The sequence below is a fragment of the Kogia breviceps genome, chromosome 5 (genome assembly GCF_026419965.1).
Source record: "Kogia breviceps isolate mKogBre1 chromosome 5, mKogBre1 haplotype 1, whole genome shotgun sequence".
Lineage (NCBI taxonomy): Eukaryota > Metazoa > Chordata > Mammalia > Artiodactyla > Physeteridae > Kogia > Kogia breviceps.
Genome location: NC_081314.1, coordinates 97,294,649 through 97,322,035, shown reverse-complemented (window position 1 = coordinate 97,322,035; position 27,387 = coordinate 97,294,649). Strand labels below are relative to the sequence as shown.

At 37.3% G+C, this 27,387-nt stretch overlaps 1 protein-coding gene across 2 annotated transcripts in view; it reads right to left on the bottom strand.

The window, feature by feature from the left end:
- The window catches only part of LOC131757746 (SCAN domain-containing protein 3-like), a 721,112-nt gene that overhangs the window by 14,051 nt on the left and 679,674 nt on the right, over positions 1 to 27,387 (bottom strand). The window lies entirely within an intron of this gene.

The window sequence follows — 27,387 nt, the reverse complement described above, 5'->3', positions numbered from 1 at the left end:
GTCTTCTGTTACCCTTTGCTTTAAGTCCTCAAGTTGAATATGAATGATCATCATTCTGTACATGTGAAACTGAGTTCTAAACTTCTCTCTCAATATAAGTCAATATCAATGCTATTACTTTTTACTAAGTGAATTTCAAAGTTAAGAATGAAATGTAACATTCTGTTTAGTATCTCTCTCCGATTCTGTGTTTTACCTGTTAAAAAAAAAGGCCGTCAGAGATAAAGATAGAAAAAGAAAGACGAGAAAATTTTTTAAAAATATGTTAAACCAGAGATTGACATACATAGTTAGAATGTGATTTGGCAATAATGAGAATGAAAAGAATTGTAAAGATAGAAAGAGACAGGGCTTCCCTGGTGGCGCAGTGGTTGAGAGTCCACCTGCTGACACAGGGGACACGGGTTTGTGCCCCGGTCCAGGAGGATCCCACATGCCGCGGGGCGGCTGGGCCCATGAGCCATGGCTGCTGAGTCTGCGCGTCCGGAGCCTTGCTCTGCAACGGGAGAGGCCACAACAGTGAGAGGCCCGTGTACCAAAAAATAAAAAATAAAAAAACAACAGCAACAACAACAAAAAAAAACCCAAAGAGACAAAATCTCAAGAGGCATGCAAACAGAAATCAAAACACATGCACAAAAAACGTAGCACAGAGCTTCACATGTATACCGAGAAAAGAACTTTTATTAAAAAATGAAACAAAAGTTTAGGAACATACCTTTGTATCTAACTAGGGACAATTTGATTTTGTGAACTTTTAGAACAAAATTCATATTTTTAAATTGTAGTTCTACAAATAGAAGCACACCTTCTTTTGTACATATTTGTTCTGATGTTAAAAGAATTTAATCAGGGTCAAACTGTAAGTCCCCACAGTTCCAACTCAAGTCTACAAGTAAGTACAGTCTTACATTTAAGTATCAGTATTAAATATGGACTTTTATTGAATTTTAGCATAGGGATGTATTTATTTTAAATAAAATGAAATCAGATATACTCATGTGTTTCTTCATCCATATTAGGGAACTTATGTGGCTTATTTTCTGACTCTCTATTATGCTTATTAGTTGTATAACACTATGGTTAAATTAATTAAATGCTCTTGGATTTCAAGGAACAGCTGCTTCCTAAGGTAATTAGTTGGTTTATCAATTACTCAGGGACACTTCTTATCTCAGCACTTAAGTATCCGGTTCCAGAGAAAAGTGGAGTCTTATTCTGGACACGATAACAGCTGTAGTAGTCCAACAGTCTCTGTAGAATCTTGTGATTCTGGACACTTAACTTTTCTCTGTCTCTGCTTCTCTCTGCATTTGTATCTATTTTCCTTCCATCTTGTTGCTTCTGTTTAATCATGGCTTTTATTGCCTTGTGGCATCTGCATACCCTCTCTGTCTTGAGTATTTTTCAGTTTCTATGATACCTGTAAGCTTCTGTGTGTGTGCATGTATGTGTGCAAGTGTGTGTGTAATTTACAAAACTGTAAGAGAAGAAATGTTTTTATCAATTAATCATTATCTTGATAGGACTTGCACTGGCACCTAAAAATAGCTGCCTGTAGTCAGGCACTGTTCTCAACTCCATTTAGTTGAGACCATGGTGACTGTATTCCATGGTATAAGACACAGAGACCATTGTGTGAAGAATGGTCTGCAGTTGTTTTACCAGAATGAATCTGAGGGTGTGGTTAGCGCCTATGCTATGGCCTGTCTAATATGGTTGCACTTATATACTTCATGAGTTCTAAACATTTTACAAGTTCATGTGACCATGCTATGTAAACGACATAATTTATGAAAAATTCTGCTTTGTCTCCTACATGTCCTTGAAGTTAAAAGCACTTAGGAAAACACTAGGTGAGTGCATTGTACAGCATTACCCTAAGAGGTAAGCTATTACATATCTACTGATCCATTTATATGAGTTAATGCAGCTTTCACTGGAAATTGAGTTCCTGATTGAGTTCATTGCACTTGACATCATACTACACTGCCTTTGACCATTTTATTTAAATATGGAATTGATAAGTTAAGACAATTTGTGGTTGGTGGAAGAGATAATAATAAATTAGATTGTGGTAGTTCATTTATATATTGAGGGAAAATGGTAAACAAGTGAACACAAACAAAACACAATTATTTTATGAAGGTTTAGTGAGCCCGTACTTGTAACTCCATACTTACCTGTGATTACAAATCTGCAAAAAATGATTTAATGGTTTCTAAAAAAGTCCAAGAACAAAGAAAACAAGCTTCTACAGGAGAAATACTGAATAATACATTTTTTTTTTTGGCCTGGAAAAGTAAAGGTTAAGTTCATAAGAATAAGGCAGGGCAAAGATAATGGACATATTTGACAAATTACAGCAGTAGAACTTGATCGAATGACGTTACTCAAATAAAAGATGCAGGATAAAAATATATGTAAATTCAAGAGAGGTTTTAGTAATTTCCTGGAAAGTAAAATGTTCAGAGACGTTGTTAGATGATCTAAATGTTAGATGATGTTTATACATATGAAATGTATTACTAATTTTGATTGAAGAATTGTTTCCCTAAGTATAAAAATAGCACATTATCATTGTAAGCAATGCAGGCAATATGGTAAATGAATAGAGAAGAAAGAAAAATTAAAACAACCGACTTTCAGGGGCAATCACTTCCAGATGTGTGTGTGTGTGTGTGTGTGTGTGTGTGTGTGTGTGTGTGTATATACACATACATGCACGCACGCGCACACACACACACAAAATATGCGTATGTATTCCAATGACCAATATTTAGGCAAGGGGAAAAATCATCTTCTTTGCCTCACTACTGTGCTCAGTCTGTTGTGCAGTTATCAAAACACTCTTTAATGTCAATTTCCTCCCAGGTCATTTTAGCAGATGCTGTTGGTACCCTGTCCATATTTCCTCATTTCTCTGGAGCTTCCCTATCCACAGTGGCACAGTGAGTAATCCCATTCCTTAATGCTCTCTTTATTGGTACTCTTCCCTTCTCTGCTCACTCTGTACCTCCTCACTGTACTTCCCTCTTAAATAAACCACCTGAATTCAAAATCATGTCTTGGAGTCTGTTTTTTGAAGAAACCAAATTACCATGGTCATAAACAACAGCAGACAGACAGTGGGTTTTCAAAACAGGCCTTCAGAGAGAATTGCAAGTTTTATACCACCAAATTTAATGCAAAAAGAAAACTATATGTAGCTTTATTATTGTTTCATCACAGCTGTGTTTTTCACCAGGACTTTTTTTCACTGTTCGTCCCTCCTCTGGTTCTGCTGTAGTGAAGCAGCCTGGTGTTCGGGAAAGAGCCTGAGAAGAGACACATGCAGATATATACTCATGCCTTGGCTCCAGCACTAGTCAGTCATCTAACCTCTCTGAGCCTCAATTTCTTCATCTATAAAATAGGGGTAAAATACCTGCTTTTCCAACCTTACAGGCTTTTTAAAAGCCTTAAATGATTTGTGGCAGAGTGCTTTCTGTGCAATAGTTTAGGAGATAACAGCAACTGGTATCAAATTTAGCTTTGATCTCCACCTCACACTACCTTTGCTGTTATGCGTTTATGTACTTGGTAACTTTGCCTAACTTTTTCAGAGTTCCATGTGTTGACTTCAGGACTTGAACTTCATGTTATTTATTCAGCTATGGATGCACAAAGACTGACTGTTACCAGTCATTTATGGTGCTGAAGGAAAAAATACAGTTAGTATTTTCCTCATGGAGGTCTTTGCTGCAGCAAGAGCCCAGCTAGAGTTCTCCCACAAAGAAACCTACCTAACACCAGATGTCTTCTCATAATTCCTGATCAATCAGGAAGTTCAAAGCATATGGTTCTCTCACTTAAGAGCAGTTGGGGGGAGGTCTCTGTTACCACACGATTTTGGAGTCAGAAATTCTTGCTTCCTCTAGAAGCAGCCATCTGGAATCACTATTAGTAAAGCAAAGAGATCCAATTACAAGCATCTATTTGTAGGGGAAACTCCTGTCAGGTTTTAAAGGAAAGTCATCTATGGGGCCAAGGCCTGGCCCCATTACCTATGGGAAATAAACTCAGGCACAAAGATAGGTTCTCTCACAGAAAAAATGAAAAGGAAGGAGAAATGGAAACAAATTAGACCTTGTGATTTTTTTTCATTATTCAAATCATTTTAAAATAAAATACGATTTTATTTTAAACTTCTTGTATAACTTCTGTTTTTAAAGATTACAGAATACGGTTTTCTTCCACAGCAGGGAGGGAGCAATCAAGCTCAAGTTACAAGCGAGGAAAAAGATGAAAGTTTAGAAAGCCTTAGAACTTTGCTGACTTACAGGCAGAAGGCCGGGGAAAGGCTGAAAGACAGGAAATAATGATTACTATTTATGCTCTATTTCATAGTTTCCACTTTGGTTAAACTAACTGGAAGGAAACAAGTGATTAGGTTACTTGTGTCATCACTTACATCAGTAGATTTATTTTTTTGTTATTTTTTGTTTTTGTTTTTTTGTTTTTCCAGCATCAAGATTTATTTAAGGGGGCATATTCATTGTAGTGAATACGGTGGTGATTGTAAATGTGACTCCTCATAATAGCCTTAAAATTTTTTAAACAACAAAGCACAAAGATGTCAATTATATATCCAAACTACAGGTACAAAACAAGTACATGTATTTTCCATGCTCCAAAATTGAGTACACACTGTACTGTCATAGGGAAGGGGTTTACCAATGAAAACCTGACAATGAAGTACTCAAGATTGATATACCAAAATACAATATAAAATAGGAGTTTATTAAAACAAGTTTGACAATAGCAGAGAGGACCCTTTTCATTTCTGAGCAAAAATGCATTTCGTTATACATACTCTCTCCTAAAATGAATAAACCGTTCACTTGAGAATGCTCTGTTTATTTCCTCTATTATACAACAACATTCTCCATGTCTTTGGAAAAAAAAAATATTGTGCAGAAACCGTGGGATAAGCATGCATGTGGATGGAACAGAACAACTGCACTTGTTCTTACAACTCACTTCTAGATAAGGAGGAAGTGTTCTGCATTAGTATGGCCCAGTCTTAGCCAATATTCAGTTTGGAAAGACACCGGGTTAAGATCAGAATGATCTGAAATTCCAAGTTCTAGAATTGATGATTTTATATGCCATTGTATTAGTCAGGCTTCTTTTATTTTATTTTTTTGTAATTTTTATTGGAGTATAGTTCATCTACAATGTTGTGTTACTTTCTACCGTACAGCAAAGTGAATTGGCCACACGTACACATGTATCTACTCTTCTTTTCATTCCCCTCCCACACGGTTCATTCTAGAGTATTGAGAAGAGCTCCCCGAGCTACACAGCAGGTCCCTACTAGCTATCTATCCTTACATATAGTAGTATGTATATGTCAATCCCAATCTCCCACAACCCCACTGCACAACCACAAGTTTGCCCTCCACATCTGTGGCTCTACCTCTGCTCTGCAAACAAGTTCTAGTCAGACTTCTTTAGTCATTAATTACAACTCAATTCAAATAGGCTGGAACATATACACACTACTATATATAAAATAGATAACTAATAAGGACCTACAGTGTAGCACAGGGAACTATACTCAATATTTTGTAATAACCTATATATATACATATATATATCACTTTGCTGTACACCTGAAATCAACACAACATTGTAAATCAACTATACTTCGATTAAAAAACTCAAAAAAACCCTAAAAAAATAGGCTGAAGAACAGCATTTATTAAGAATTAATAATATGAAAATAGTCATCAAGAACTAATAATGTATCGAGAAAAAGGATTATTACTGACTGATACACATAACTGAAAAGCCCAAGCATGGCTAGATTCCAAGACTCAGATGATGTTAACAGGATTCTGCCTCCCTCCACCCCTCGGTTTGGCTCCTTTCTCACTGGGATTCACTTTCACGCAGACTCTCCACACATGTGGTAATAAAAGTGGCATTCAGCAGCTCTAAGTTTAAATCCTACCAGCAGTACTCTGAGATAAACAGCCTCTCTTTCTAAAGGGTTCCAGTACATTGACTAATTGGCCTGATCCGGTTCATGCACCAACCTCAGAACCAGTCTCTCTGGGCAGGGAAAGTGTGATACATTGAAACTGGGCAGGGTCACGTCCCACAGTAACCACACTGCCGATTTATAAAGTATTCATTTCCCCCAAGAAAATTTCAGATACTGTTGCCAGTTGAAAAGGGTGGATTCTGGGAAGAAAAAAAATAGCAGATATTCATTACTATTATCTTAAGACCATAACCACTTAACCGTATTTCTCAGATAAAGGGGTTTACTGAAATAGCTATGTGTGTGGTGGTGAAGTAGTTTTATTTTTGAAAAAGACATTAACCTTTCTTATTCAAGGAGAATGAGAATTGCCCAATCTTATTCTCATGTCTCAAGCTAAACGTTTTTCTTACAAAGATAGGGAAATATTGAAATCTGCATTGGTGTATACTGTAGTTCGATCACAGAGGTGGTTGTAAATTTAGCATTAGAGACCAGAGGTTACAGACCACAGTAAACAAAATATCATCCCTGGAACTCTATCTTCATGCCAGGTTTTATTCATCTCTGTTCTCCTGCATGAATTTTAACAGTATCAATGAAGAATATCTTTACAAATGCAAAATCTTCCATACAGAATTTTCATTTTTTTTTTTTTTTTTTTTTTTTTGCCTGTATGAATTTAACTCTATTTATCCCTTTAAAAAGTGCCCTGATCAGGTTCCTTTTTAAAAACAATAAAACAAAAAAAGAGGTGAGCACCTACCAAGTGCTAACCATTGGACTGGAGGTCATACACATGAACTCACATTCATGTGAAGTAGAGGCATTACCTGGTTATGCAGATGAAGAAACTACTTTCTCTTCCCCTGAATTCCTCCACCACTTAGAGTTGGCAGCAAAAGAGTTGGCACTTACCTGTGGCATCTGCATTGTTTAATCGTTGTTTCCAATAGGTTTATCTTAACCCCAAACAGGGTTTTCAAGTCTTTTGAAGACTGAGACATTGTAGAATATTGAGTAGATGCTTAATAAATGCTTCTAGATGATTACATCTTAGGTTTATCACCTAATGCAATGTGACTTCAGTCTAATCTTAAGATCAAGGAAGTTTGATTTTCAGTGAACAGGAAATAAAACAGGCATACAGGCTAATATAAAACCTCATTGTCAGCTGTATGGCTTCAGTGTAAAATATAATCTCTCTGCTTACCTGTCCAATGTTATTAGACCAATGAAAAGGAAACGTTGTGGTATAGAAAAGAAATTCTGTGTCATAGTCATAACTGTAAAGAAGAAAGATCTAGAATCACTCTAAAGATACCAACGTAAGGTATAAACCAGTGTCTCTCAAACCATTTGTAGTGAAAGGCTAGTCTCACCCCATGCCCCTGCCAATCTATTCTGGATTAATAATTTTGTAAAATACATTAAAAATGAATTAGCAAAAAAATGAATTACTAAAAAAGAGAAATACAAAAATATGTCCCATTTTTTTTACTCTCAGATTCAGTAGACAAAAATTACCATGCCAAATTTTCATGAATGTTTAAATTTCTAAATGACTGTCAGTGATTAATCATACATAGTTTGTGAACCAACTACAGTCTGCAGACCCACACCTGGAGGACTGGTATAAATCTTAATCCTATCTAAAGATCAAGTTGCTTACTAAATACAAGCAATAAAAAAAAATCCCAAAACAACAAAGAAACAAGAACTACATTATTTTTAGTTGGGGAACCTTCCTGCTGGCCAGAGAAATAGACCTTGGGTAGCATGCCAGTGCAAAGACTTGAACAGCTGATTCTCTCTGCTCTTCCTTTTGGTTTTTTCTTAGTTTTCGTTTTGTGCAATATAAGTAATCCTCTTCTTTCCTTACATTCCACTTCCTCAATGATATGCAAGACTTCTGAATATAAATATCACAGAGAATTTTTTCTTATTTCCCTATTTCTGATATTCTTAATAAGCAATCTCTAAATAGCACCTGTTTCAATTCTATTAAGTATTATAAGACAGTAGGTAAATCTTATTTTACATTCAGCACTTCATAATGCTTTCAAGAGTTAGTTCAAGAGGCTTTTCTGACTACCAGCAACAGTGATTTCCTTAGCATGATAACCATCACTTTCTTTGAAGTTAATGTCAAACTTAATTTTTAAAATGAAATAAACGTGTGAATTCAACAAAGAATAAGGGAGATTGAAATGAGTTTTATTGAGAAATATTCAAGTTTAATCAGAAATCATTTTTCCAATATATATGCATATCTATAATCGATCAAATGACAACTTAACATTGCCATCTGGTGGGAATGTCAGTGCAATAATCATACATATATATGAGAGGTAATATATGATGAATTAACAGTAGCTAACATCATAAAGAAGAATATATTTACATAATTGTTTTTAACTATATAATTCTTAGTTTGGTCAACTCATTTTCTTTCAAATAAATCTGAACTAAAGGAGAAGAAAAGTAAGAAAATTTTATTCAATTATTTCTAGGTACTGAAGACACATTTATATATATTCACTAACCCTTGGTTTCATTCTTTTGAGATTGATATAGAATTTTTCTTCATGCATTATTTAAGAGGGACTAAGTTCAGATAGGTTACCTTACTTTCTTAGGTGCTATAGGAAGATGTGAACAGTGCAGAAAAATAGCCAAAAGTTGTCCTTGTATGTGTTTCCACTAGTTTATTACTACTCATATATATTAAAAGTTAAGAATTTATTATTATGGGGACTCTAATATCTCCTGTCAAGGGTTAGCTGCCTAAGTAGAATGTAGAACACATAATTTATAACAATAAGCAATTAGAATTGTAAAGGTAGTTGTTTTACTAGTTTAGTTGATAAGAAAAATCACACCTTTGAATTTTCTTGGATTTGAAAACGTGCAATATTTCAATAGCCATAAAGCAAACCAAATGTATTGAAATAAACATATTATATAATGAATGTGCTGTATTAGGACAGATTTAAGAGATCATTGAAGATAGTCAAAGATTTGTACATGGAACAAAGAAACTGGGGATATGGCAAATTTAACAACACTAATAATATTCCTGAGTTCATGTCCTTAGAATTCAGTTGTTTTTTTTTTTTTTTTTGCAGTACGCGGGCCTCTCACTGCTGTTGTGGCCTCTCGCATTGCGGAGCACAGGCTCCGGACGCGCAGGCTCAGCGGCCATGGCTCACGGGCCCAGCTGCTCCGCGGCATGTGGGATCTTCCCGGACCGGGGCACGAACCCTCATCCCCTGCATCAGCAGGCGGACTCTCAACCACTGCGCAACCAAGGAAGCCCAGAATTCAGTTTTGAGCATTCAATTCTTTATCCTCCTGAGTATTAACCCTTATGTAAGTCTTGTTATACAGTGGTCGAAGACTGCATGGCATTTAGTTAGAAAGTTAGCAAGTAGGAACCAGATCTCTAAAAAAAAGTGAGTATCTTCTGTTGGGTAGGAAGGCAAGAAGAATTGCTCTTTGTTTTCTTCTCATGCTTTGAGCGTGAGCAGGAGCAAGGCCTTTCAATGACTGAGAAATGTCAACTGGTCAACAGGGGATGAATAGAAACAAAAACATAAAAGCAAATTACAGTAACGTGGATTTCAGGTAAGTCTCTGGCGAGAAATTTAAACATATTGCAATATGTTGGGACTTTCCAATTTGCTAATATTTTCCCTAGTTTCATCATTTTCTTCTACAGCACCACATCGGTAAGAATTTCAGTGTTGATTAATGAAGGGAGCCAAAATATATAATTCAGTGGTGAGTACAACTGACATTTACCTTCCCATGAGAGATATGATGAGAACTCTCTTGTGGTGATACAGAGTCATCTTTGTGCTCTTTATATGAAGATTAAGATTATATCAGAGGGTGGAAATTAGGTATTTTCCTTTCTACTAATATTCTTTGTAGTCTTTTACTGAAAGATTTTTGGGGAAAATAGGCAACTGCTACTGGTACAGATCTTCCATTTTGAAGACGATCTTGTCACCACTTTGGAACAGAACAGCCGTTTTAGTTGAACTTTTAAGGATATTTCTAACTTTGATTCTAGAAATAAAAGCTATAAATTAGTTTTACTTTTAAAATAAACAAGCAAGCAAGCAAACACAAATACAAATCACAATCCAAATACCTTATTCAATCTCCAAGAATGACTCGTGTTGCAATATCTAGTTGTTGAAGGTAAATATTTGATTCTTGTATATCAAATATTTTGAAAAATAGTACTTTCACAAAGGAAAAACAACATAGACATAATTGTTTTGCTTTGAGTTTAGTGTGCTATTTATAATGACAAATTTACAATTTTCTACATGATATATGACATTCTGAGTAGTATCATTTCAATATATATTTTAAAGCTGTGTGGAGGAAAGAAAATGAATAATATTGCATATCTTTGCCTATCAAAATTGAGACTGGATGGTAGGTGGATATGGTCTATAAAGTTGTATGTGGATTTTTGATGGAGTGGGGTTGTCGCCCCTAGCCCCTGCATTGTTCAGGGGTCAACTGTACTGTTTCTCTAATTAGAATTCTCTGTGTTTTGAGTTGGTATTTGGGATACATATACATTCTCACTTTATTTATACCTCAAACACTCAAGGTTAATGCCTGACTTCTGTCTTTCATCCCTGCATTTATTCTGGAGGGTAGAACATTAAACTCAAGTGGAAGAAATATTTCATATTCTCTTCAGCAAAATGGAACTGCCCAAATATAGAAAAGATCTATTAAACACTGCTTTATATGTCTTTTAAGAATTAGAAGTGGTAGTGATAAATCCAATTATCTTTTCCCAGATGAAGAAGAAAACTTAAGAAAGAACCAAACCCAGGGGTAGAAAAGGAGATGAAGAAATAGAACTGAATTACAATTTCCTTGTTACCCTGTCCAGGAGAGAGCCTTCTAGAACTCACAGAAATATCTCCCTTTGTTGAGATACCAAAGGGATTTTTTTTTCAATTTATAGGCCAATCAACTTTAAGTATACCTAATAGCACCTTGTAAAATCTAAGCAGTTTAAACAGCAGGCCCTGTTCTGATGTGATTGGTTTTCTGAGTCATTACTTCTTTAAAAGGCTGAATTGATCTTTTCTATCTTGACTCTGGTAGAAATCTGAGGGGTTTTTTGGTCAAATAACAAGTACTCTGCCTATTAAACTATTTTCTTTGATTTTTGAGGACAGAGTGGGTTTTCCTTCTGTCTTTTAGACAGAAGTTTGACAAATAAATTGAAATATTTTTTCAAGAATGACTCATACCAAAACCTTTAAGGGTATCCATTAAATTTTACTGTACTATTAGTCCTGTCAAAAAATGAATTTGAATTTGATTCTTCTCTACCTTCATGTTAATACACAGTATTAAGACTGAGGCACTCAGAAAAATAATTTACAAGTGAGAAGCCATCATACTTCTTGACCAATTTTTAACCTTAAATTTTACTTGTTTTTAGCGGATTTTATCTTTTTAATCAATGATTGGACAGATGGGGAAGTGTCTCTAAGAAGCATGTAATGCTTGGGACTCAAAGAGAAATTATAGCAATAGTTTGTTTTATGTTTCTCTCACATTACCAAAGTAATGATCCTAATAAAGAGAGTTTCTTAGTAGTATGTGGTATTGCTCTCAAACTATTTCTATGTACAAAATATTTAGTTTCTGATTTACTTCTTACCTATTTAAGGGAGGAATTTCACAGAGCAAATAACAAAATATTTATTAAACTCTAAACAAAATCAGGAATTTAGTTGGGGAAGGTGTTAAGGAGTGTTAATGAGAAGATAAAAATGGTTTTGAATTTAATACACACTCAGATCAGCAATGCTATTCATTAATGCTATTCTAAAATCTGCAAAAGATTAATCTATAGATTTCCCAATTATTGCGTAATAAAAGCTGAGAAAACATGCCATTGCTAGGGCTAATATGCCTGCTCTTTTGTTTCATGCTTATTTTTAGCAACTGTCATGGAGATGAGTGAAAATAGTGATTGCACTTTTTTCATTGCACTTAAACTTGTTGGCGACATAGTAACTTTAAGGTGAGTTCTAACTAGATATATGTGCATGCACCAACATATTCTTTAAAAAAAAATCTCCTTTGATTTGTCATTCAATTTAATGAATTTGCATCACAGTCACTATGTGTGAAAGAATTCAAAGTATCAAGGCTTCAGAAAAGGAAGGTGGAAGAGTTTAAAGCAGGGTGAGGAATTACAATGCTATTGCTGCAGAAAAAGGCAGTCTTCCTATTTGTCCATCTTCATCCCTGGTGAAGGGGAGGTCTTTTTGGTTAGGAAGACAATAAGATTATGCTATGAAAGGTATTAAATTAATGAAGCAAGGAGGTCATTAGACTAAGGGGACTCTAATACCAATATGGTCTACGTAAGCAAACTGAAATCCAAGCCTGTAAACACCTTAAGGTTACAAAGTCAAAAACACAAAGGAAAACCAATCATGAACAGCTAGCTAAGCTTTAAGCTATAGCCAAATAACTTCCTTTCTTTGCTTTGCACTTTTTCTGTCTTTTCCCTGGCTTCTCACCACTTTGGGTTTGATGCTGCCTGATTTTAATGGATAAATGCTCAAATAAACACTTAAAATTTTTCATATGCCTCAATTTATCTTTTAATGAAGGCAATCAGTTTTAGAAACATTGAGATTTATCTTGTATGTGCTCAACACTGAAGACTGGAACCCTTCTAAAATAGAGTGAGAGTCTGATTGTCCCAAGGCTCAATCACAGAGGTTTAAGAGATTCCACAGCATGGGATATTAGGGGCTGAGCCAGGATGAAGACTGGAAGCTGCAAAGAAAGTAGGTAAAATGGGAAGGAGGGAGGGAGTCCAAGTAAGAAAGAGCTTCTTGTTTTCCATTCAAGACAATACTGAATGGACAGAAAATCAATGCAAAGAAAAAGTGAAAAAAGGTATTTTCTGGTTTCTCTGAATCCAATTTTTGGATTCTAAGTGTGTTCATGATCAGCAATACATGTCCTTAAATGCTTTTCAGAATTTGCATTTTGTAACCACTATTTTACATTGGTATTATGTGCAGAATTCTGTACTAAGGCCCAGAATTTGACCAATCATGAGGCAAATATACAAAAAACTCAATTAACACAACTTCATATTTGTAAGATATGGCCTGAATGGAACTTTGTTGGTCTCTGCATTTTCTTTTTTCTGTTGGACCTGTTTTGTAGATCTATTCTGATTTTCCTATCTCCCATCTGCTCCATCAAACCTTTAACCTTGGAATCCAGGCAAGCTCTTTCCTTGGCCATCTATGGCTAAATACCATGGTTCGGGGTTGTATCCTCCCTGCTGGTGGAGCATTTGCTACCCGGAGATCTTTGGTTTCTCTTCAGGGATGATGTGTATGAACTACCCGTGTGGTGATGACCCAGGTTCTGTTGTGCCCTTGGCTTGAGAGAAAGGGTCCTTTGAAGTCATATGACTGAAAAAAACCTTATTAATGAGGAAGATATTTGAATAGGACGGAAAGAGATAAATCAAAAAAGAAGATTATGTAGAAGATCTATCATTCAACCTCTCTCAACTGGTCTAGGGAAGGGAACTAACCAGTTAATTCAGCACACTTGGTTCCTTTTCTTTTTTTTAAACATCTTTATTGGAGTATAATTGCTTTACAAGGTTGTGTTAGTTTCTGCTGGATAACAAAGTAAATCAGCTATACGTATACATATATATCCCCATATCCCCACCCTTTTGCATTTCCTTCCCACTCTCCCTGTCCCACCCCTCTAGGTGGTCACAAAGCACGGAGCTGATCTCCCTGTGCTATGCGGCTGCTTCCCAATAGCTATCTATTTTACATTTGGTAGTGCATATATGTCAATGCCACTCTCTCACTTCATCCCAGCTTACCCTTCCCCCTCCCCATCTCCTCAAGTCCCTTTTCTACATCTGTGTCTTTATTCCCATCCTGCCCCTAGGTTTGTCAGAACCTTTTTTTTTTTTTTTTTTTTTTTTTTAGATTTCATATATATGTGTTAGCATACGATATTTGTTTTTCTCTTTCTGACTTACTTCACTCTGTATGACAGACTCTAGGTCCATCCATCTCACTACAAATATCTCAATTTCATTCCTTTTTATGCCTGAGTAATATTCCATTGTATATATGTGCCACATCTTCTTTATCCATTCATCTGTCTATGGACACTTAGGTTGCTTCCATGTCCTGGCTATTGTAAATAGTGCTGCAATGAACATTGTGGTATATGTCTGTTTTTTGAATTATGGTTTTCTCAGGGTATATGCCCAGTAGTGGGATTGCTGGGTCATATGGTAGTTCTATTTTTAGTTTTTTAAGGAACCTCCATACTGTTCTCCATAGTGACTGTATCAATTTACATTACCACCAACAGTGCAAGAGGGTTCCATTTTCTCCACACCCTCTCCAGCATTTATTGTTTGTAGATTTTTTGATGACTGCCATTCTGACTGGTGTGAGGTGATACCTCATTGTAGTTTTGATTTGCATTTCTCTAATGATTAGTGATGTTGAGCATCCTTTCATGTGTTTGTTGGCAATCTGTATATCTTCTTTGGAGTAATGTCTATTTAGTTCTTCTGCCCATTTTTGGATTGGGTTGTTTGATTTTTGATATTGAGTTACATGAGCTGCTTGTATATTTTGGAGAGTAGTCCTTTGTCAGTTGCTTCACTTGCAAATATTTTCTCCCATTCTGAGGGTGGTCTTTTCATCTTGTTAATGGTTTCCTTTTGCTGTGCAAAAGCTTTTAAGTTTCATTAGCTCCCATTTGTTTATTTTGTTTTTATTTCCATTTCTCTAGGAGGTAGGTCAAAAAGGAGCTTGCTGTGATTTATGTCATAGAGTGTTCTGCTTATGTTTCCCTCTAAGAGTTTATAGTGTCTTGCCTTACATTTAGGTGTTTAACCCATTTTGAGTTTATTTTTGTGTAAGGTATTAGTGAGTGTTCTAATTTCATTATTTTACATGTAGATGTCTGGTTTTCCCAGCACCACTTATTGAAGAGGCCGTCATTTCTCCATTGTATATTTTTGCCTCCTTTATCAAAGATAGGGTGACCATATGTGCAGGGATTTATCTCTGGGCTTTCTATCCTGTTCAATTGATCTATATTCCTTTTTTGTGCCATTTATTCAGGAATGTAGACATAGATAAGTAAACAGTCAATTAAAATAATATAATAATTCAGCAAAAGAAGAAAATGAAAAGATTTTGCAATAACTGCCATAAAGCACTGGATTAAATTCAAAATGTATTCCTGGTTTTATAATCTTAATAAAATGGGGAAAAAGAGCATCCTTTAATAATACAAATATACATTTAAAAATAACCAGTATCACATCTCAGTGTTGAATGCTGGAAGAATTCACCCAAGTAAGAAAAATGAGTAAAGCATATGATATCACTACTATCATTTATCATATTCCTAAAACTTTGAGATAGTGCAATTGACAAGATAAGGAAGGCAAGCACCATAAACATTAGAAAAAAGCCAACAAAATTATTATTTTCCATTAGATAGTCTACAAGGAAATCCTAAAATCTCTAGTGGAAAAAATAGAAATAGACAATTCAGGAAGACAGTTAATTTACCAAATTATTTTTTAATACAATAGCTTTATGTATGCCAAATATAAATTTAAAAAATATAACAACAAACATCCCATTAAAATGTAGCAAAACCATAAAATAAATAGTTTGGAATGAATGTAAGAAGAAAGTAGCCTGCACCTTCAAGATGGCAGAGGAGTAAGATGTGGAGATCACCTTTTTCCCCATAAATACATCAAAAATGCATCTAGATGTGGAACAACTCTATAGAACACCTACTGAACACTAGCAGAACACCTCAGACTTCCCAAATGACAAGAAAATCCCCACGAACCTGGGCAGGGTTAAAGAAAAAAGAAAAAACAGAGACAAAAGAATAGGGATGGGACCCATACCTCTTGGATGGAGCTGTGAAGGAGGAAATGTTTCCACACACTAGGGAGCCCCTTCACTGGTGGAGATGGGGTGGGGGGGTAGCTTTGGAGCATGAAGAAGAGTGCAGCAACAGGAGTGCAGAGGGTGAAGCGGAGAGATTCCCAAACAGAGGATCGGTGCCAACCAGCACTCACCAGCCTAAGAGGCTCATGTGCTCACCCACTGGGGTGGGTGGGAGCTGGGAGCTGAGGCTCGGGCTTCAGAGGTCAGACCCCAGGGAGTGGAATGGGGTTGGCTGGGTGAACACAGCCTGAATGGGGCTAGTGCACCACAGCTAGCTGGGATAGAGTATGGGCAAAAGTCTGGACTTGCCAGAGAGGAAAGAGACCTTTGTTTCTGGGTGCATGAGAAGAGGGGATTCATTCCCAGTGAACCGACAGAAATCAGAGCACTGCCTAAGTGAGCTCCAAAGATAGGCATGAGCCCTGGCTATCAGCTCAGACCCCAGAAACAGGCATGAAGTGCTAAGGCTGCTGCTGCCACCAAGATTCCTGTGTGCAAGTGCAGGTCACTATCCAAACCCCCTAGGAGACTGTGCAGCATGCAACTTTCAGGGTCCCGAGACCCATGGACAACTTCCCTGGGAGAACACATGGCGCACCTCAGGCTGCTGAAACGTCACGCCGACCTCTGGTGCCTCAGGCTCGCCCCGCATTCCATTATGACTACCATACCCCTTCATCTCCCAGGCCTGAGTGAGTAAGAGAGCCAATATCAGCTGCTGCTTTAATTCCCTCCTGTCTGGGAGGGGAACAGATGCCTGAGGGCGACCAATGTTTAGAGGTGTGGCCAAAACCAAAGCTGAACACCAGGAGCTGTGAGAACAAAGAAGAGAAAGGGAAATTTCTCTGTGCAGCCTCAGGAGCAGCAGATTAAATGTCCACAATCAACTTGATAAACCCTACATCTGAAGAACACCTGAATAGACAATGAATGTTCCCAAAATTGAGGTGGTGAACTCTGGAAGCAACTGTACCCTTCAGGTTAATCTTCTGCATCTAATTTGGTTCTGGTTTTATGTTGTCTTAGTATAGTATTTAGTGCTTATTATTATTTGTGGATTTGGTTATTGGTTTGGTTGTTATCTTCCTTTTATATATATATATATGTATATATATTTTCCTTTTTCTCTTTTTGTCAGTGTGTGTGTGTGTGTGTGTGTGTGTGTGTGTGTGTGTGTGTATGCTTCTTTCTGCAATTCTCTGTATAGGTTTGCTTTCACCATTTGTCCTAGGGTTCTGTCTGTTCATTTTCTTGTTTTTGTTTTTGTTCTGTTTTCTCTAAGCTGTGTGACTGGCAGGTTCTTGGTGCTCCAGCCAGGTGTCAGGCCTGAGCCGTTGAGGTGGGAGGGCCAAGTCCAGGACATTGGACCATCAGAAACCTCCCAGCACCATGTAACGTCAATCAGTGAGAGCCCTCCCAGAGAACTTCGTCTCAACACTAAGACCCAGCTCCACCCAACAGCCAGCAAGCTGCAGAACTGGAGGCCCCATGCCAAACAACTAGCAAGACAGGAACACAATCCAACCCATTTGCAGAGATGCTGCCTAGTCATACTAAGTTCACAGACACTCCAAAACACACCACCAGACACAGCCCTGCCCACCAGAAGGACAAGATACAGCCCCACCTACCAGAACACAGGGACCAATCCCCCCCACCAGGAAGCCTACACAAGGCACCAAACCAACCTCACCCACTGGGGACAGACACAAAAAACAACAGGAAATACAAACCTGCAGCCTGCAAAAAGAGAGACCAGAAACACAGTAAATTAAACAAAATGAGAAGATAGAGAAATATACAGCAGATGAAAGGGCAAGGTAAAAACCCACCAGACCGGGGCTTACCTGGTGGCACAGTGGTTGAGAATCTGACTGCTAATGCAGGGGACACGGGTTCATGCCCTGGTCCGGGAAGATCCCACATGCCGCGGAGCGGCTGGGCCCGTGAGCCACAGCCGCTGAGCCTGTGCGTCTGGAGCCTGTGCTCTGCAACAGGAGAGGCCACAACAGTGAGAGGCCCACGTACCAAAACAAACAAACAAACAAACAAACAAACAAAAAACCCACCAGACCAAACAAAATAGAGGAAATACATAGTTTATCTGAAAAAGAATTCAGAGTAATGATAGGAAAGAAGATCCAAAACCTCGGAAATAGAATGGAGAAAATACACGAAATATTTATCAGGGACCTAGAAAAACTAAAGAGCAAACAAACAATGATGAACAGCACAATACATGAAATTAAAAACATCTAGAAGGAATCAGTAGCAGAATAACTGAGGCAGAAGAACAGATAAGTGATCTGGAAGATAAAATAGTGGAAATAACTGCCACAGAGCAGAATAAAGAAAAAAGAATGAAAAGAATTGAGGACAGTCTCAGAGACCTCTGAGACAACAATAAAACCACCAACATTAGAATGATAGGTGTCCCAGAAGAAGAGAAAAAGAAAGGGTCTGAGAAAGTATTTGAAGAAATTATGGTTGAAAATTTCCCTAACATGGGAAAGGAAATAGTCAAGTCCAGGAAGAGCAGAGAGACCCATACAGGGAAAATACAAAGAGAAACATGCCAAGACACATATTAATCAAACTATCCAAAATTAAATTCGGAGAAAGAATGTTAAAAGCAGCAAGGGAAAAGCAACACATAACATACAAGGGAAACCCCATAAGGTTAACTGCTGATCTTTCAGCAGAAACTCTGCAAGCCAGAAGGGAGTGGCAGCACATATTTAAAGTGATGAAAGGGAAAAGCCTACAACCAAGATTATTCTACCCAGCAAGGATCTCATTTAGATTTGATGGAGAAAATAAAATCCTTACAGACAAGCAAAAGTGAAGAGAATTCAGTGCCACAAAACCAGCCTTACAACAAATGCTAAAGGAACTTATCTAGGCAGGAAACACAAGAGTAGGAAAAGACATACAATAACAAACCCAGAACAATTAATTAAATGGAAAAAAGAACATACATATCTATAATTACCATAAATGTAAATGGATTAAATGCTCCAACCAAAAGTCACAGGCTCACTGAGTGGATACAAAAACAAGACCCATATATATGCTATCTACAAGAGACCCACTTCAGACCTAGGGACACATACAGACTGAAAGTGAGGGGATGGATAAAGATATTCCATGCAAATGGAAATAAAAAGAACACTGGAGTAGCAATTCTGGTATCAGAAAAAACAGACTTTAAGATAAAGACTATTACAAGATACAGAGAAGGACACTACATAATGATCAAGGGATGAGTCCAAGAAGAAGATATAACAATTGTAACTATTTATGCATCAAACATAGGAGCACCTCAGTACGTAAGGCAAATGCTAACAGCCAAAAAAGGGGAAATCAACAGTAACACAATAACACTAGGGGGCCTTAACACCCCACTTTCACCGATGGACAGATCATACAAAATGAAAATAAATAAGGGAACACAAGCTTTAAATGACACATTAAACAAGATAGACTTAATTGATATTTATAGGACATTCCATCCAAAACAACAGAATACACTTTCTTCTCAAGTGCTCATGGAACATTCTCCAGGATAGATCATATAATGGGACACAAATCAAACCTTGGAAAAGTTAAGACAATTGAAATCGTATCAAGTATCTTTTCGGACCACAGTGCTATGAGACTAGATATAAATTGCGAGAAAAAAAATGTTAAAAATACAAACACATGGAGGCTAAACAATACGTTACTAAATAATCAAGAGATCACTAAAGAAATCAAAGAGAAAATCAAAAAATACCTGGAGACAAATGACAATGAAAACACGACGACCCAAAAACTATGGGATACAGCAAAAGCAGTTCTAAGAGTGAAGTTTATAGCAATAAAATCCTACATCAAGAAACAAGAAAAATCTCAAATAAACAAGTTAACCTTAACCTAAAGCAATTACTGAAAGAAGAAAAAAAAAAACAACCCAAAGTTAGCAGAAGGAAAAAGATCATAAAGATCAGATCAGAAATAAAAAGAGGGGCTTCTCTGGTGGTGCAGTGGTTGAGAGTCTGCTTGCCGATGCAGGGGACACAGGTTTGTGCCCCGGTCTGGGAGGATCCCACATGCCGCAGAGCGGCTGGGCCCATGAGCCATGGCCACTGAGCCTGTGCATCCGGAGCCTGTGCTCTGCAATGGGAGAGGCCACAACAGTGAGAGGCCCGCGTACCACAAAAAAAAGAAAAAAAAAAAAAAAGAAATGAAGGAAACAATAGCAAAGATCAATAAAACTAAAACCTGGTTCTTTGAGAAGATAAACAAAATTGATATACCATTGGACACACTCATCAAGAAAAAAAGGGAGAAGACTCAAATCAACAGAATTAGAAAAGAAAAAGAAGTAACAACTGACAGTGCAGTATACAAAGGTTCATGAGTGATACTATGAGCAACTATATGCCAATAAAATGGACAACCTGGAAAAAATGGACAAATTCTTAAAAAGGTACAAACTTCCAAGACTGAACCAGGAAGAAACAGAAAATATGAACAGACCAATCACAAGCAGTGAAATTGAAACTGTGATTAAAAATCTTCCAACAGGGCTTCCACTGCTTCCCGCAGTGGTTGAGAGTCTGCCTGACGATGCAGGGGGCATGGGTTCATGCCCCGGTCTGGGAGGATCCCACACCCCGCAGAGTGGCTGGGCCTGTGAGCCATGGATGCTGAGCCTGTGCTTCCGGAGCCTGTGCTCCACAACGGAAGAGGCCACAACAGTGACAGGCAACCGTACAGCAAAAAAAAAAAAAAAAAAAAAAAAAATCTTCCAACAAACAAAAGCCCAGGACCAGATGGCTTCACAAGTAGATTCTATCAAAATGTAGAGAAGAGCTAACACTTGTCCTTCACAAACTCTTCCAAAATATAGCAGAGGGAGGAATACTCCTAAAGTCATTCTATGAGGCCACCATCAACCTGATACCAAAACCAGACAAAGATGTCACCAAAAAAGAAACCTACAGATCAATATCACTGATAAACATAGATGCAAAAATCCTCAACAAAATACTAGCAAAGAAAATCCAACAACACATTAAAAAAATACACCATGATCAAGTGGGGTTTATCCCAGGAATGCAAGGATTCTTCAATATATGTAAATCAATCAATGTTATGTACCATATTAACAAACTGAAGGATAAAAACAACATGATAATCTCAATAGATGCAGAAAAACCTTCTGACAAAATTCAACACCCATTTATGATAAAAACTCTCCAGAAAGTGGGAACAGAGGGAAACTACCTCAACCTAATAAAGATCATGTATGACAAACCCATAGCCAACATCATACTCAATGGCGAAAAACTGAAAATATTTCCTCTAAGATCAGGAACAAGACAAGGTTGCCCACTCTCACCTCTATTATTCAACAGTTTTGGAAGTTTTAGCCACAGCAATCAGAGAAGAAAAAGAAATAAAAGGAATACAAATTGGAAAAGAAGAAATAAAGCTGTCACTGTTTGCAGATGACATGATACTATACTTAGAGAATCCTAAAGATGCCACCAGAAAACTACTAGAGCTAATCAATGAATTTGGTAGAGTAGCACGATACAAAAGTAATGCACAGAATTCTCTTGCATTCCTATACACTAACAATGAAAATTCTGAGAGAGAAATTAAGGAAACAATCCTAGTTACCACTGCAACAAAAAGAATTAAAAAAATAGGAAGAAACCTTCCTAAGGAGACAAAAGACCTGTACGCAGAAAACTATAAGACACTAATGAAAGAAATTAAAGACAATACAAACAGAGGGAGAAATATACCATGTCCTTGGGTTGGAAGAATCAACATGGGGAAAATGACTGTACTACCCAAAGCAACCTAAGGCAATCCCCATCAAGATACCAATGGCATTTTTCACAGAACTAGAACCAAAAATTTTACAATTTATATGGAAACACAAAAGACCGCGAATAGTCATAGGAATCTTGAGAAAGCAAAACAGAGCTGGAGGAATCAGGCTCCTGGACTTCAGACTATATTACAAAGCTACAGTAATCAAGACAGTATGGTACAGGCACAAAAACAGAAATATACATCAATGGAACAGGATAGAAAGCCCAGAGATAAACCCATGCACTTACAGTCACCTTATTTTTGACAAAGGAGGCAAGAATATACAATTGAGAAAAGACAGCCTCTACAATAAGTGGTGCTGGGAAAACTGGACAGCTACATGTAAAAGAATGAAATTAGAACACTCACTAACACCATACACAAAAATAAACACAAAATGGATTAAAGACCTAATTAAGGCCAGGCACTATAAAACTCTTAGAGGAAAACAGGCAGAACACTCTATAACATAAATCACAGCAAGATCCTTTTTGACCTACCTCCTACAGAAATGGAAATAAAAACAAAAATAAACAAATGGGACCTAATGAAACTGAAAAGCTTTTGCACAGCAAAGGAAACCATAAACAAGATGTAAAGACAACCCTTAGGGAGAAAATATTTTCTTTTTTTTTTTTTTAACATATTTATTGGAGTATAACTGTTTTACAATAGTGTGTGAGTTTCTCCTTTACAACAAAGTGAATCAGTTATACATATACATATGTTTCCATATCTCTTCCCTCTTGCGTTACCCTCTCTGCCACCCTCCCTAGCGCACCCCTCTAGGTGGTCACAAAGCACAGAGGTGATCTCCCTGTGCTATGCATCAGCTTCCCACTAGCTATCTAATTTACATTTGGTAGTGTACATATGTCCCTGCCACTCTCTCACTTCATCACAGCTTACCCTTCCCCCTCCCCATATCCTCCAGTCCATGCTCCAGTAGGTCTGTGTTTTATTCCCGTCCTACCACTAATCTCTTCATGACATTTTTTTTTCTTAGAGTCCATATATATGTGTTAGCATACGGTATTTATTTTTCTCCTTCTGACTTACTTCACTCTGTATGACAGACTCCAGGTCCATCTACCTCACTACAAATAACTCAGTTTCATTTCTTTTTATGGCTGAGTAATATTCCATTGTATATATGTGCCACATCTTCTTTATCCATTCATCTGTTGATGGACACTTACGTTGCTTCCATGTCCTGGCTATCGTAAATAGAGCTGCAATGAACATTTTGGTACATGACTCTTTTCTTTCTTTTTTTTTTTTTTTTGTGGTACGCGGGCCTCTCACTGTTGTGGCCTCTCCCGTTGCAGAGCACAGGCTCCTGACGTGAAGGCTCAGCGGCCATGGCTCATGGGCCCAGCCACTCCGTAGCATGTGGGATCTTCCCAGATCAGGGCATGAACCTGTGTCCCCTGCATCGGGAGGTGGATTCTCAACCACTGCACCACCAGAGAAGCCCTACATGACTCTTTTTTTTTTTTTTTTTATGTGGTATGCGGGCCTCTCACTGTTGTGGCCTCTCCCGTTGCGGAGCACAGGCTCTGGACGCGCAGGCCTGGCGGCCATGGCTCACGGGCTTAGTTGCTCCGCGGCATGTGGGATCTTCCCGGACCAGGGCACGAACCCGTGTCTCCTGCATCGGCAGGCGGATTCTCAACCACTGCGCCACCAGGGAAGCCCAACATGACTCTTTTTGAATTATGGTTTTCTCAGGGTATATGCCCAGTAGTGGGATTGCTGGGTTGTACGGTAGTTCTATTTTTAGTTTTTTAAGGAACCTCCATACTGTTCTCCATACTGGCTGTATCAATTTACATTCCCACCAGCAGTGCAAGAGGGTTCCCTTTTCTCCACGCCCTCTCCAGCATTTATTGTTTCTAGAGTTTTTGATTATGGCCAATCTGACCGGTGTGAGATGATATCTCATTGTAGTTTTGATTTGCATTTCTCTAATGATTAATGATGTTGAGCATTCTTTCATGTGTTTGTTGGCAATCTGTATATCTTCTTTGGAGAAATGTCTATTTAGTTCTTCTGCCCATTTTTGGATTGGGTTCTTTGTTTTTTTGTTATTGAGCTGCATGAGTTGCTTATAAATTTTGGAGATTAATCCTTTGTCAGTTGCTTCATTTGCAAATATTTTCTCCCATTCTGAGGGTTGTCTTTTGGTCTTGTTTATGGTAACCTTGCTGTGAAAAAGCTTTTAAGTTTCATTAGGTCCCATTTGTTTATTTTTGTTTTTATTTCCATTTCTCTAGGAGATGGGTCAAAAAGGATCTTGCTGTGATTTATGTCATAGAGTGTTCTGCCTATGTTTTCCTCTAAGAGTTTGATAGTGTCTGGCCTTACATTTAGGTCTTTAACCCATTTTTGAGTTTACTTTTGTGTGTGGTATTAGGGAGTGTTCTAATTTCATGCTTTTACATGTAGCTGTCCAGTTTTCCCAGCACCACTTATTGAAGAGGCTGTCTTTTCTCCACTGTATATCCTTCCCTCCTTTATCAAAGATAAGGTGACCATATGTGTGTGGGTTTATCTCTGGGCTTTCTATCCTGTTCCATTGATGTATATTTCTGGTTTTGTGCCAGTACCATATTGTCTTCATTACTGTGGCCTTGTAGTAGAGTCTGAAGTCAGGGATCCTGATTCCTCCAGCTCCATTTTTCGTTCTCAAGATTGCTTTGGCTATTCGGGGTCTTTTGTGTTTCCATACAAATTGTGAAATTTTTTGTTCTAGTTCTGTAAAAAATGCCAGTGGTAGTTTGATAGGGATTGCATTGAATCTGTAGATTGCTTTGGGTAGTAGAGTCATTTTCACAATGTTGATTCTTCCAATCCCAGATCATGGTATATTTCTCCACCTATTTGTATCATCTTTAATTTCTTTCATCAGTGTCTTATAGTTTTCTGCATACAAGTCTTTTGTCTCCTTAGGTACGTTTATTCCTAGATATTTTATTCTTTTCGTTGCAATGGTAAATGGGAGTGTTTTCTTAATTTCACTCTCAGATTTTTCATCATTAGTGTATAAGAGTGCCAGAGATTTCTGTGCATTAATTTTGTATCCTGATACTTTACCAAATTCATTGATTAGCTCTAGTAGTTTTCTGGTAGCATCCTTAGGATTCTCTATGTATAGTATCATGTCATCTGCAAACAGTGACAGCTTTACTTCTTCTTTTCCTATTTGGATTCCTTTTATTTCTTTTTCTTCTCTGATTGCTGTGGCTAGAACTTCCAAAACTAGGTTGAATAAGAGTTGTGAGAGTGGGCAACCTTGTCTTGTTCCTGATCTTAGTGGAAATGGTTTCAGTTTTTCACCATTGAGAATGATGCTGGCTGTGGGTTTGTCATATATGGCCTTTATTATGTTGAGGAAAGTTCCCTCTATGCCTATTTTCTGCAGGGTTTTTATCATAAATGGGTGTTGAATTTTGTCAAAAGCTTTCTCTGCATCTATTGAGATGATCATATGGTTTTTCTCCTTCAGTTTGTTGACATGGTGTATCACGTTGATTGATTTGTGTATATGGAAGAATCCTTGCATTCCTGGAATAAACCCCACTTGATTATGGTGTATGATGCTTTTAATGTGCTGTTGGATTCTGTTTGCTAGTATTTTGTTGAGGATTTTTGCATCTAGGTTCATCAGTGATATTGGCCTGTAGTTTTCTTTCTTTGTGATGTCTTTGTCTGGTTTTGGTATCAGGGTGATGGTGGCCTCATAGAATGAGTTTGGGAGTGTTTCTCCCTCTGCTATCTTTTGGAAGAGTTTGAGAAGGGTAGTTGTTAGCTCTTCTCTAAATGTTTGATAGAATTCGCCTGTGAAGCCATCTGGTCCTGGGCTTTTGTTTATTGGAAGATTTTGAATCACAGTTTCAATTTCAGTGCTTGTGATTGGTCTGTTCATATTTTCTGTTTCTTCCTTGTTCTGTCTCGGCAGCTGGTGCATTTCTAAGAATCTGTCCATTTCTTCCAGGTTGTCCATTTTATTGGCATACACTTGCTTGTAGTAATCTCTAATAATCTTTTGTATTTCTGCAGTGTCCGTTACTTCTCCTTTTTCATTTTTAATTCTATTGATTTGAGTGTTCTCCCTTTTTTTCTTGATGAGTCTGGCTAATGTTTTATCAATTTTATTTATCTTCTCAAAGAAGCAGCTTTTACTTTTATTGATCTTTGCTATTGTTTCCTTCATTTCTTTTTCCTTTATTTCTGATCTGATCTTTATGATTTCTTTCCTTCTGCTAAATTTGGGATTCTTTTGTTCTTCTTTCTCTAACTGCTTTAGGAGCAAAGTTAGGTTGTTTATTTGAGATGTTTTCTGTTTCTTAAGGTAGGATTGTATTGCTATAAACTTCCCTCTTAGAACTGCTTTTACTGTATCCCATAGGTTTTGGGTCATTGTGTCTCCATTGTCATTTGTTTCTAAGTATTTTTTGATTTCCTTTTTGATTTCTTCAGTGATCACTTCGTTATTAAGTAGTGTATTGTTTAGCTTCCATGTGTTTGTATTTTTTACAGATCTTTTCCTGTAATTGATATCTAGTCTCATAGCGTTGTGGTCAGAAACGATACTTGATACGATTTCAATTTTCTTAAATTTGCCAAGGCTAGATTTGTGACCCAATATATGATCTATCCTGGAGAATGTTCCATGAGCACTTGAGAAAAATGTGCTTCAGTTGTTTTTGGATGGAATGTCCTATAAATATCAATTAAGTCCATCTTGTGTAATGTATCATTTAAAGCTTGTGTTTCCTTATTTATTTTCATTTTGGATGATCTGTCCATTGGTGAAAGTGGGGTGTTAATGTCCCCTACTATGATTGTGTTACTGTCTATTTCCCCTTTTATGGCTATTAGTATTTGCCTTATGTATTGAGGTGCTCCTATGTTGGGTGTATAAATATTTACAATTGTTATATCTTCTTCATGGATCGATCCATTGATCATTATGTAGTGTCCTTCTTTGTCTCTTGTCATAGTTTTTATTTTAAAGTCTATTTTGTCTGATATGAGAATTGCTACTCCAGCTTTCTTCTGATTTCCATTTGCATGGAATATCTTTTTCCATTCCTCACTGTCAGTCTGTATGTCCCCCTATGTCTAAAGTGGGTCTCTTGTAGACAGCATATATATGGGTCTTGTTTTTGTATCCATTCAGCCAGTCTGTGTCTTTTGGTTGGAGCATTTAATCCATTTACATTTAAGGTAATTATCGATATATATGTTCTTATTACCATTTACTTAATTGTTTCAGGTTGTTCTTGTAGGTCTTTTCCTTCTCTTGTGTTTCTCGCCTAGAGAAGTTCCTTTACCATTTGTTGTAGAGCTGGTTTGGTGGTGCTGAACTCTCTCAGCTTTTGGTTGTCTGTAAATGTTTTAATTTCTCCATCAAAGCTGAATGAGATCCTTGCTGGG